We start from the raw sequence: 9,776 nt of genomic DNA, 5'->3' as shown, positions 1-9,776 counted from the left end.
GAGGAGGAATAATGGTCTGGGGCTGTTTTTATGGTTGGGGCTGCTAGGCCCCTTAGTTCCAGTGAAGGGAAATCTTAAAGCTACAGCATACAATGACATTCTAGACAATTCTGTGCTTCCAACCTTGTGGAAACATTTTGGGGAAGGCCCTTTCCTATTACAGCATGATAATGCCCCCGTGCACAAAGCGACATTTGTCAAGATCAGTGTGGAAGAACTTCACTGGCCTGCACAGAGCCCTGACCTCTACCCCATTGAACACCTTTGACATTAATTGGAATGCCGACTGCGAGCCAAGCCTAATCACCCACCATCAGTGCCCAACCTCACTTAAGGCTCATGGCTGAATGGAAGGCTGTTATAGCAGCTAAAGGGGGAACCAACTCCATATTAATGCCCATGAGTTTGGAATGAGATGTTTGACAAGCAGCTGTCCACATACTTTTGGACATGTAGTGTATCTTAAGGTGTCAAATACACAGCAAATACAGTGTCCGTCAAACAGACACACACACAGGACATGGATGAGCACAACATTCACATTCATGGCAACAGCACATATATTTAGCCTGTGCTTGACCCACAGTCACGCCTGTCATCCAATCACAGACCCCCGAAGCCACGACAGACACTCAAGAAATAAGCTAAAAATAACCGTCTCAAGTGAAGAAAAAAAGAGCCTTGATGACATAACAGCATTGACCTACAGTCCCATGGGTAAATTATGGTTAATGTTTTGCCAATAACAAATGGCAATATCTCGACATTTCCCTCAGTATAGTTTACAGTAAAATCCAGGCTTATGCACTTATTGGAGATCAGTTAGTGATAGATCTGTAAAGTAAAGCTATGTGTCTCATTCATTTGGGGAGTATTGCCTGCAATGACAGCTTATGTATAGGTAGAGAACATGAAACGACATGTTCTCAGGAGGCCATGATGACATGGGTGTGGTATTTACTGTGTCTGGGAGAGGATACATGTGACAAAAATCAAACACCTTTGTGCAATGCAGCCAGAGACTCACAAGGGCTATGAAGCAAACTCAGACAGAAATAACATGAGTCTGATATGCAACATAAAAATGTCTGTCAAATCCTGCTATGATAAACATATTGGCACAGTGGAACTTCACATGTTCCATCTTTACAGATATTTGATAATGGCAAAAGGTTGGCAAACTTATTGTACTCAACACCTAAATTGAAGAACAATCAATACACCTTAATACATAGGCTTGATCTAGCAACTGCAACAGAACGTCTGTGTCACATTGTGACATGGTTTGCAAGAGCTCAATGTAAGCAGTCTTTCAATGGGGCCCAAACCTCACATAGCCAGTCTCCTGGCGTGTAGAGTCTTGGCTGCCACTCTGTGGCAGAGACAAGTCCTTACACTTTATTGAAGACCGCCTGTAATGCAGAGATCCTATACAACATCAGAAACGTAAAACCTAAAATCTGCACTTTGGGAAACAGCATCACTGTTTGCCCCAACACATTTGTTCTAGTTTTTGTTTTGTTTACGAAACAGAGAAGAGGAGCATGCAGCATCTTGGTAATTTTTTTTTACATACTCTGCTGTTCTATCATGCGCCCAATAACATGCAATGATTTCTGGGGGGGGGTTGTATTTCTTTGTTGCTATAATATCACAAACGACAGTTTCACCTTTACTGATTCCAGCTTTAATTGGTTACAGAAAAACTAGCCTATTTCATTATATAACACGTGACAGTGTTCAAGCTTCAGCCATGGTAGGGATCCCTCTAAGATATGTTGGAAATACAGATCTTAGGAGAGGCATTATTTTACCTCGCACTGCCACACAGCTGCTAGCTTGACAACGGAGATCCTGTCTTGCACAGTATCATACAACTGACTGTCATTTACTCACCAATATCCTGTCACTCTGCTCCATCGGCCATACACAGGATTGGCTTCCATTAGCAGAAGAAGCAGCTAGTAATAGTAATCATGAATGTCTTGCTATTGGACTGCCTTTCCCAAGTAAAGCGTATTCGTATTTGTGTAATATGTCCGTCGTCTTGTCTCTTGCACAATAATAACTAATCATGTAAAACAGAGTTAGATCTGCAACATTTGAGAAACATTCATTACCCAATTGACTTGGGTTTGTTGTATTTCATGTAAAAACATTGAGGTCTACTGCCCCGCAACAGGCCACAGCCGTAGCCTAAGTTACGTTACAAAGTCATGCTGTGACTTTGTCAGGGGGGAGGTACACAAATGACATTGATGAAGAACATACTGTCATTGTGATTAGCTTTTGAATTCCCTAATCTACAGAATGTAGTGTCATGAGTTCAGCCCCAATGTCACCATTTGCTCCAATATAACTACCATCAGTGTGCGACATCATCATTTTTCATATCAGGTCACCTTGTTGCAAACGAGACTGCAGCAATAATCTGATTCAGGATACAAGTGAATTAAACAATCTACACAGACAGAGAGGGGGACACAATAGTGGCTGTAAAGAAGATGACAAGAGGGCATGTTTCATTAACACTCGTTATTTGTAATACAGGGAAGGTCCAAATATATTACTCAGGCAAATTAGACAGAAGTGGCAGAAATTCATCCCAGACATACTAACCAGGTCACTTGTGGACAGAGTGTGTGAATGCACTGGGCATTCTAATCACCGGTCACTGTGAGCTTTGCCATCTCACACAGTGGGAGGATTGGCTCGTTCCTACAGAGGAGGAAGAGGAACACTTGGTGCATGTTTGGGTCAGGGCAACATTAGGCTAGCAATTAGGGATGCTGTTATGTCTGTCCTAATCCAGCTAAATCCTAGAGTTAAACAAATCAAGACAAGTCTAATCCACTCCTAGCCACATGCTCACAATCCACAACGCCTGACCTAAACTTTATATTCCCCTCGGTTGCCACACTGCTCTCACATAGTAGTAATGAAAGGGAAGGATCACCCGATACTGGGACAAAGTGGATGTCGTGCTTTAAATGGTCATAAACTGTACTGTATCAGGAAGGTGATTCATCCATAGATCCCCACTCTCATCCATTATGAGTCAAATGTCTTTTCCTTGCAGGAAATAATGTATTTTGAGTTTGAGTCTTTGGCCATTAAAACATTTCTTAGGATTTGTAATTGAGAGATGCAAATACATAGCGAGAGCACAAACATTGCTGTGTTACTTGAATTCAATAATTCTGATATTTCTATTTTAAGAGTAGCACCAAAGATAGCCGAGTGTTTGAACTACCTCAAACATGACAGAAAGCACATGACTCTCACAAGGCATTATATTAGTATGCAAGGAAGGAACATACAGTTGAAGTCAGAAGTTTACATACACCTTAGCCAAATACATTTAAACTCAGTTTCACAATTCCTGACATTTAATCATTGTAAAAATTCACTATCTTAGGTCAGTTAGGATCACCACTTTATTTTAAGAATGTGAAATGTCAGAATAATAGTAGAGAGAATTATTTACTTCAGCTTTTATTTCTTTCATCACATTCCCAGTGGGTCAGAAGTCTACATACACTCAATTAGTATTTGGTAGAATTGCCTTTAAATTGTTTAACTTGGGTCAAATGTTTCTGGTAGCATTCCACAAGCTTCCAACAATGAGTTGGGTGAATTTTGGCCCATTCCTCCTGACAGAGCTGGTGTAACTGAGTCAGGTTTGTAGGGCTCCTTGCACACACACACTTTTTCAGTCCTGCCCACACATTTTCTATGGGATTGAGGTCAGGGCTTTGTGATTGCCACTCCAATACCTTTCCTTTGTTGTCCTTAAGCCATTTTTCCACAACTTTGGAAGTATGCTTGGGGTCATTGTCCATTTGGAAGACCCATTTGCGACCAAGCATTAACTTCTTGACTGATGTCTTGAGATGTTGCTTCACTATCTCGACATAATTTTCCTACCTCACGATGCCATCTATTTTGTGGTTATGTTGATATAGGACTCGTTTAACTGTGGATATAGATATTTTTTGTACCCGTTTCCTCCAGCATCTTCACAAGATCCTTTGCTGTTGTTCTGATATTGATTTGCACATTTTCGCACCAAAGTACATTCATCTCTAGGAGACAGAACACGTCTCCTTCCTGAGCGGTATGACGCCTGCATGGTCCCATGGTGTTTATACTTGCGTACTATTGTTTGTACAGATGAACGTGGTACCTTCAGGCGTTTGGAAAATGCTCCCAAAGATGAACCAGACTTGTGGAGGTCTAAAAACAAATTCTGAGGTCTGCTGTTTTCTTTTGATTTTCCCATGATGTCAAGCAAAGAGGCACTGAGTTTGGAGGTAGGCTTGAAATACATCCACAGGTACACCTCAAATTGACTCAAATTATGTCAATTAGCCTATCAGAAGCGCCTAAGCCATGACATAATTTTCTGGAATTTTCCAAGCTGTTTAGAGCCACAGTCAACTTAATGTATGTCAACTTCTGACCCACTGGAATTGTGATAGAGTGGATTATAAGTGATATAATCTGTCTGTAAACAATTGTTTAAAAAGGTACTTGTATCATGCACAAAGTAGATGTCCTAACAGTGTTGCAAAAACTATAATTTGTTAACAAGAAATTTGTGGAGTGGTTGAAAAACTAGTTTTAGCCTTATTGTATGTAAACTTCCGACTTCAACTGTATTTCTCACCTAAATCAATAAAACAGAGAACCAACCAGCCACAGGGTGGACTAAGTTCAAAGGGCATGTTGGCCAATCCTCACAGATAGGCTACAGTGGAATGATAATAGTTCACATTAAATAAATGAGTCATAAAAATCTAAGCGCATAGGTCCTTAATTACCTTCAATTATCTCATTGTTGTCATGATTCATCATAAACCCCACAGAGACGCTGAGTGCTTGTGCCTGTTCATCTGTTTATCTTTTTTAAATGCTGTAAGTAACATGATCAAATCCTACTTTTGATGCAAAGTTGAGACTGCACTTGAACATTGAACAAAGATTGTACACAGTAATGGACTACTCGTGTACCATTCCTAGTGCTTTTATTTAAAGTACTTATGATTGTAAAAGGTGGGATGGATGTTGTCAACTCTTCCAGAGGTGAAACATGAAAGAGGATATCATGCTTTTTTATTGATGGTGTAAAGACAAAGAGCAGGTCTGCATCACTTAGTAGCAGTGGGCCTGCTGCTCTCATGCATGGAAATTACACATTTCCATAAATGTTTACAACATATTTACTCAGTATCTTACTTTGTCTCTATTTATTTTACGAGCAACATTTCAATGAGACCTTCCTTAGAGACATAGCCACACTGCCTTTCTCAAGTTACGTAATGCTTTTCTACACAATGATCCAAATACCATATCCCCATCTACATAGATTGAATTTATGAGTTTAAATAAAACTATTCAATTAAATCTGTACAATTTATCGACAATACAGAAGAGTCTCACCATCTGATAAAAAAATATAGTAATTTGATTTGATAGCATGATATAACAACACACTCACAGTCTGCTGTGCCGAAGGATTCTTCTGTCTTACTTCTGAAATTGTGAACCTCCCTCATCTTATTGTCGACTTGTTCTCCCTTAACCGGTTCATTATAGGCTGTCTGTGGCCACTTGCGGCTTGGAGAGACGAAAGCGTTTGTGGTTTGGGCTCCACTCACTTATACAGGTTGATTGAATTTCCATTGTTGGGGAACTGTATCGGCCTGGTCCACATTCACAGGATACATGTAGGGGGAGGGGAGGACACAGGTCAGTACACTCCACAGGGCTTCACTTTCTATGAAATCTGAGAGGTCTCTTTCAACAGACTGACTGTTGTAACTGACTGGCTTTGAACAAAATACCCGATGTGCACACACACATTGAAATTCTACTGTGTTCAACACTCTTTTTACAATACATCACATACTTTCAATGTGAATATTTCAACTTGACCGTACTGTAACTGCCAGCGTGACTTTAAATGTAGACATTGATTGCTGTGAGTGTAGAGGTATCATCCTAATGCACGACCATGACAATACACTACATGACCAAATGTATGTGGACTCCTGCTCGTAGAACATCTCATTCCAAAATAATATGGAGTTGGTGCCCCCTTTGCTGCTATAACAGCCTCCATTTTTCTGGGAAGGCTTTCCAGTAGATGTTGGAACATTGCTGCGGGGACTTGCTTCCATTCAGCCACAAGAGCATTAGTGAGGTTGTGCAAAGATGTTGGGCGATTAGGCCTGGCTCACAGTCTGGGTTCCAATTCATCCCAAAGGTGTTCGATGGAGTTGAAGTCAGGGCTCTGTGCAGGCCATCAAGTTCTTCCACACCGATCTCGACAAATCATTTCAATATAGACCTCGCTTTGTGCACGGGGACATTGTCATGCTGAAACAGGAAAGGGCCTTCCCCAAACTGTTGCCACAGAATTGGAAGCACAGAATCATCTACAATGTCATTGTATGCTGTAGCATTATGATTTCCCTTCACTGGACCTAAGGGGCCTAGGCCAAACAATAACAAACAACCCCAAACCATTATTCCTCCTCCACCAAACTTTACAGTTGGCACTATGCACTGAGGCAGGTGGTGTTTTCCTGGCTTCCGCCAAACCCAGATTTGTCTGCTGGACTGCCAGATGGTGAAGCGTGATTCATCACTCCAGAGAACGCGTTTCCACTGCTCCAGACTCCAATGGCGGCGAGCTTTACACCACTCCAGCCGACGCTTGGCATTGCGCATGGTAATCTTTGGCTTTTGTACGGCTTCTCAGCTATGGAAACCCATAGCTCCTAGATTATGGGTTTCACAATAACAGCACTTACAGTTGACCGGGGCAGCTCCAGCAGGGCAGAAATTTTACAAACTGAATTGTTGGAAAGGTGTCTATGGAGATTGCATGGCTGTGTGCTTGATTTTATACACCTGTTGGCAACGTGTGTGGCTGAAATGACCAAATCCAGTCACTTGAAGGGGTGTCTACATACTTTTGTATATACAGTTTCCAGTCAAAAGTTTGGACAAACCTCCTCTTTATTTTGACTACTTTCTACATTGTAGAATAATAGTGAAGACATCAAAACGATGAAATAACACATATGGAATCATGTAGTAACCAAAAAAAAGTGTTAAACAAATTGAAATATATTTTATATTTGAGATTCTTCAAAGTAGCCACCCTTTGCCTTGATGACAGCTTTGCACACATGAATAGGTGTGTCCAAACTTTTGAAAGGTACTGTATAGTGTACATACAACAGTGAATGAATGACACCAGATATCCTCTGTTCACCTGAGAGGGATGCATAATTTAGCATAGGCCAGACCCGAGCGGGATCCCCTATCTATTCAGACCTCTCATGTTACACACCCTGGAGGCAGCAAGACCAAAGACCATTTAGATACCACTACACGTAAAACACGTGTCTTTAACAGGCAAATACAATACTTGTAATAGCACAGCTAGCATTATTGTCTCAAACTTAAACAAATCAAATAAAAGGTGCTAACCAATAATTAGCACTTGGTTTCTCATAGAATATAAGCACATCGGTTATAATTATATGGTTATGTAATGTGTCAGGGACTAAAGTAATAAGCACTACCAAGACAGTATTTTAATGCTAATTGTGATGCCAAAACATAACGCAGCCACTCTGAATAAAACAAGGAGGAGAAATACAAAAGGCAATATGTATTTAAAACATTCGGGTTTACAGTGGTAGAATAAAGATGTGTGTTTATGTTCAGGTCACATGGTCAGGAAAAATGAGGCCTGACACAGTAAGCATAATATTACATAATGGTACATATGCTGGTAGTACTGGTAAAAAAAAAATGGTAGACTCACACTGTAGGCACCACAATGTATCACAACAAAATATTTTTCACAATTTCTTTAGCAATGAAAGGCAATAACACTTGAGTGCCCATGTCAATTAGGTATGTAGGCGGAATGACAATGCTATGAAAGTGAGGTGCCAGTGAAATGGCCAATAACATGTTACTTGCAGTAATAACCACAACCTCCTCTGTATACAATAGTACATGAAGCAGCACTGAAAAGCCATAGCTAGATGTATTATCACTGCATAATGAAGGAGTACCATAACATCTTGAGTATTTCTAACCATCCCTGTTGTCAGTGAGCTACTAGCATCATCTACTGTTCTTTCTGAGAAGCACATCCCCACCCAGCCAATAGTGTGTGATTGTGGCCTGCAATTCGGGGGGCGTTCCTGCATGTGGGTATTTAACACCGCCGTCGAGCTTCTCAATGGTTCGTTCCTGCACACTATCCTAACTAGCTAGGTAGCTAACATTACCCATGTCGCCCCCGCCTACTGTGTACCGGAGTCTTCCTACCTATCTAAGATAGCACACAGTGGCCTTCGCTTCCACTTGCCGATCACAGAACTGCGGGAAAGTAGTACCTGACAGGCGGGGGCGAAGTAAACTGTCTACCGGTGTGCTAGCTAGATACTGGACCTCTCCCGCCTGCTGTGAACACAGTGTCCTTCGCTAATGGTTGCTGAACACCTGCCCTCGCTGTCGTTAACAGAACTGCGGGAAAACAGTGCCCAACACTGTCTACCAGTGTGCTAGCTACCTATCCCACCTGCTGTGTACCGGAGTCCAATCTAGTTATTTTCATAAGTAGTAGCCTGTAGTCAGTTGTTCTACTTACAATTAAATGCATAGGCTATTGCACAGGTGTATCATCATGGACCTAGGATCACTCAGAACTCATTCTTCTGAGTCCCTTGTTCCATATGCCCACAGTACATGGAATTGGTCAATAGAACGTGTACCGTACTGTAGCAAATGCCTCTCACACATTGTATCTCCAAATAGTGCCCACTAGATGACAGTGTACTTCAATAATTTGCAACAGTCAGCATCAAGGCAAGTCTTAGTGGTAATCAAGGGGCTATGGTTTTGAAAGCTCCCCGAACACTCAGTCTGGTGTCATAGAGTAGACATAGTAAATGATATGTTACGTTTGGTATGGTTACATAAGACAGGTGGTTACTTAACGCAAACACGAACGTAGGGTGGTTGGCCAGGGTGGATGGATAGTTGTATAACACGAACGTCTAGTAACCCAAAGGTTGCAAGCTTGACTCTCATCACGCACAACATCAGCAGTTTAGCTAATTAGTAACTTTTCAACAGCTTACTACTTTTGATCTACGTTGCAACCATTTAGCATGTTAGCTAACCCTTGCCCTAACCTTAACCCTTTAGCTAACCGCTCCCTTTAACTAAACGCCTAGCTTTAACACTAATCTCTAAACCCTAGCCTAGCTAATGTTAGCCACCTAGCCAAAATTCTAAATTATATTGTACGTTTTGAAAATTCATAACAAAGAGAATTGTTATATGAAATGGGTGATGGGCATCCTCAAATGAATACATCATAACCTATCATACTAAATGGAACCACAGATTTATGTACAGAATAGTATGAAATGCTCTGAGAGTCATTTGCAGCACTAAACACAGTGTACACATAATTGGTGTAGACTCTACAGAAAAATGTGTTTCTAGGCTACGTCAAATCAAACCAAATGTATTTATAAAGCCCTTTTAAGTAACATCAGAAGATGTCACAAAGTTATTTTACAGAAACCCAGCCTAAAACGCCAAAGAGCGAGCAATGCAGATATCCCACTACAATGTGTTGTCAATAACAGAACACATTTAGCATTAAAACAGATAAGATGACTGAATGAGTGATAACAATCTAATTTATTTATGAACACTTTAAAGTTTCACTTGAA

The sequence above is a fragment of the Oncorhynchus masou genome, chromosome 10 (assembly GCF_036934945.1).
Source record: "Oncorhynchus masou masou isolate Uvic2021 chromosome 10, UVic_Omas_1.1, whole genome shotgun sequence".
NCBI classification, from domain to species: domain Eukaryota; kingdom Metazoa; phylum Chordata; class Actinopteri; order Salmoniformes; family Salmonidae; genus Oncorhynchus; species Oncorhynchus masou.
This window is presented reverse-complemented; position numbering follows the sequence as displayed.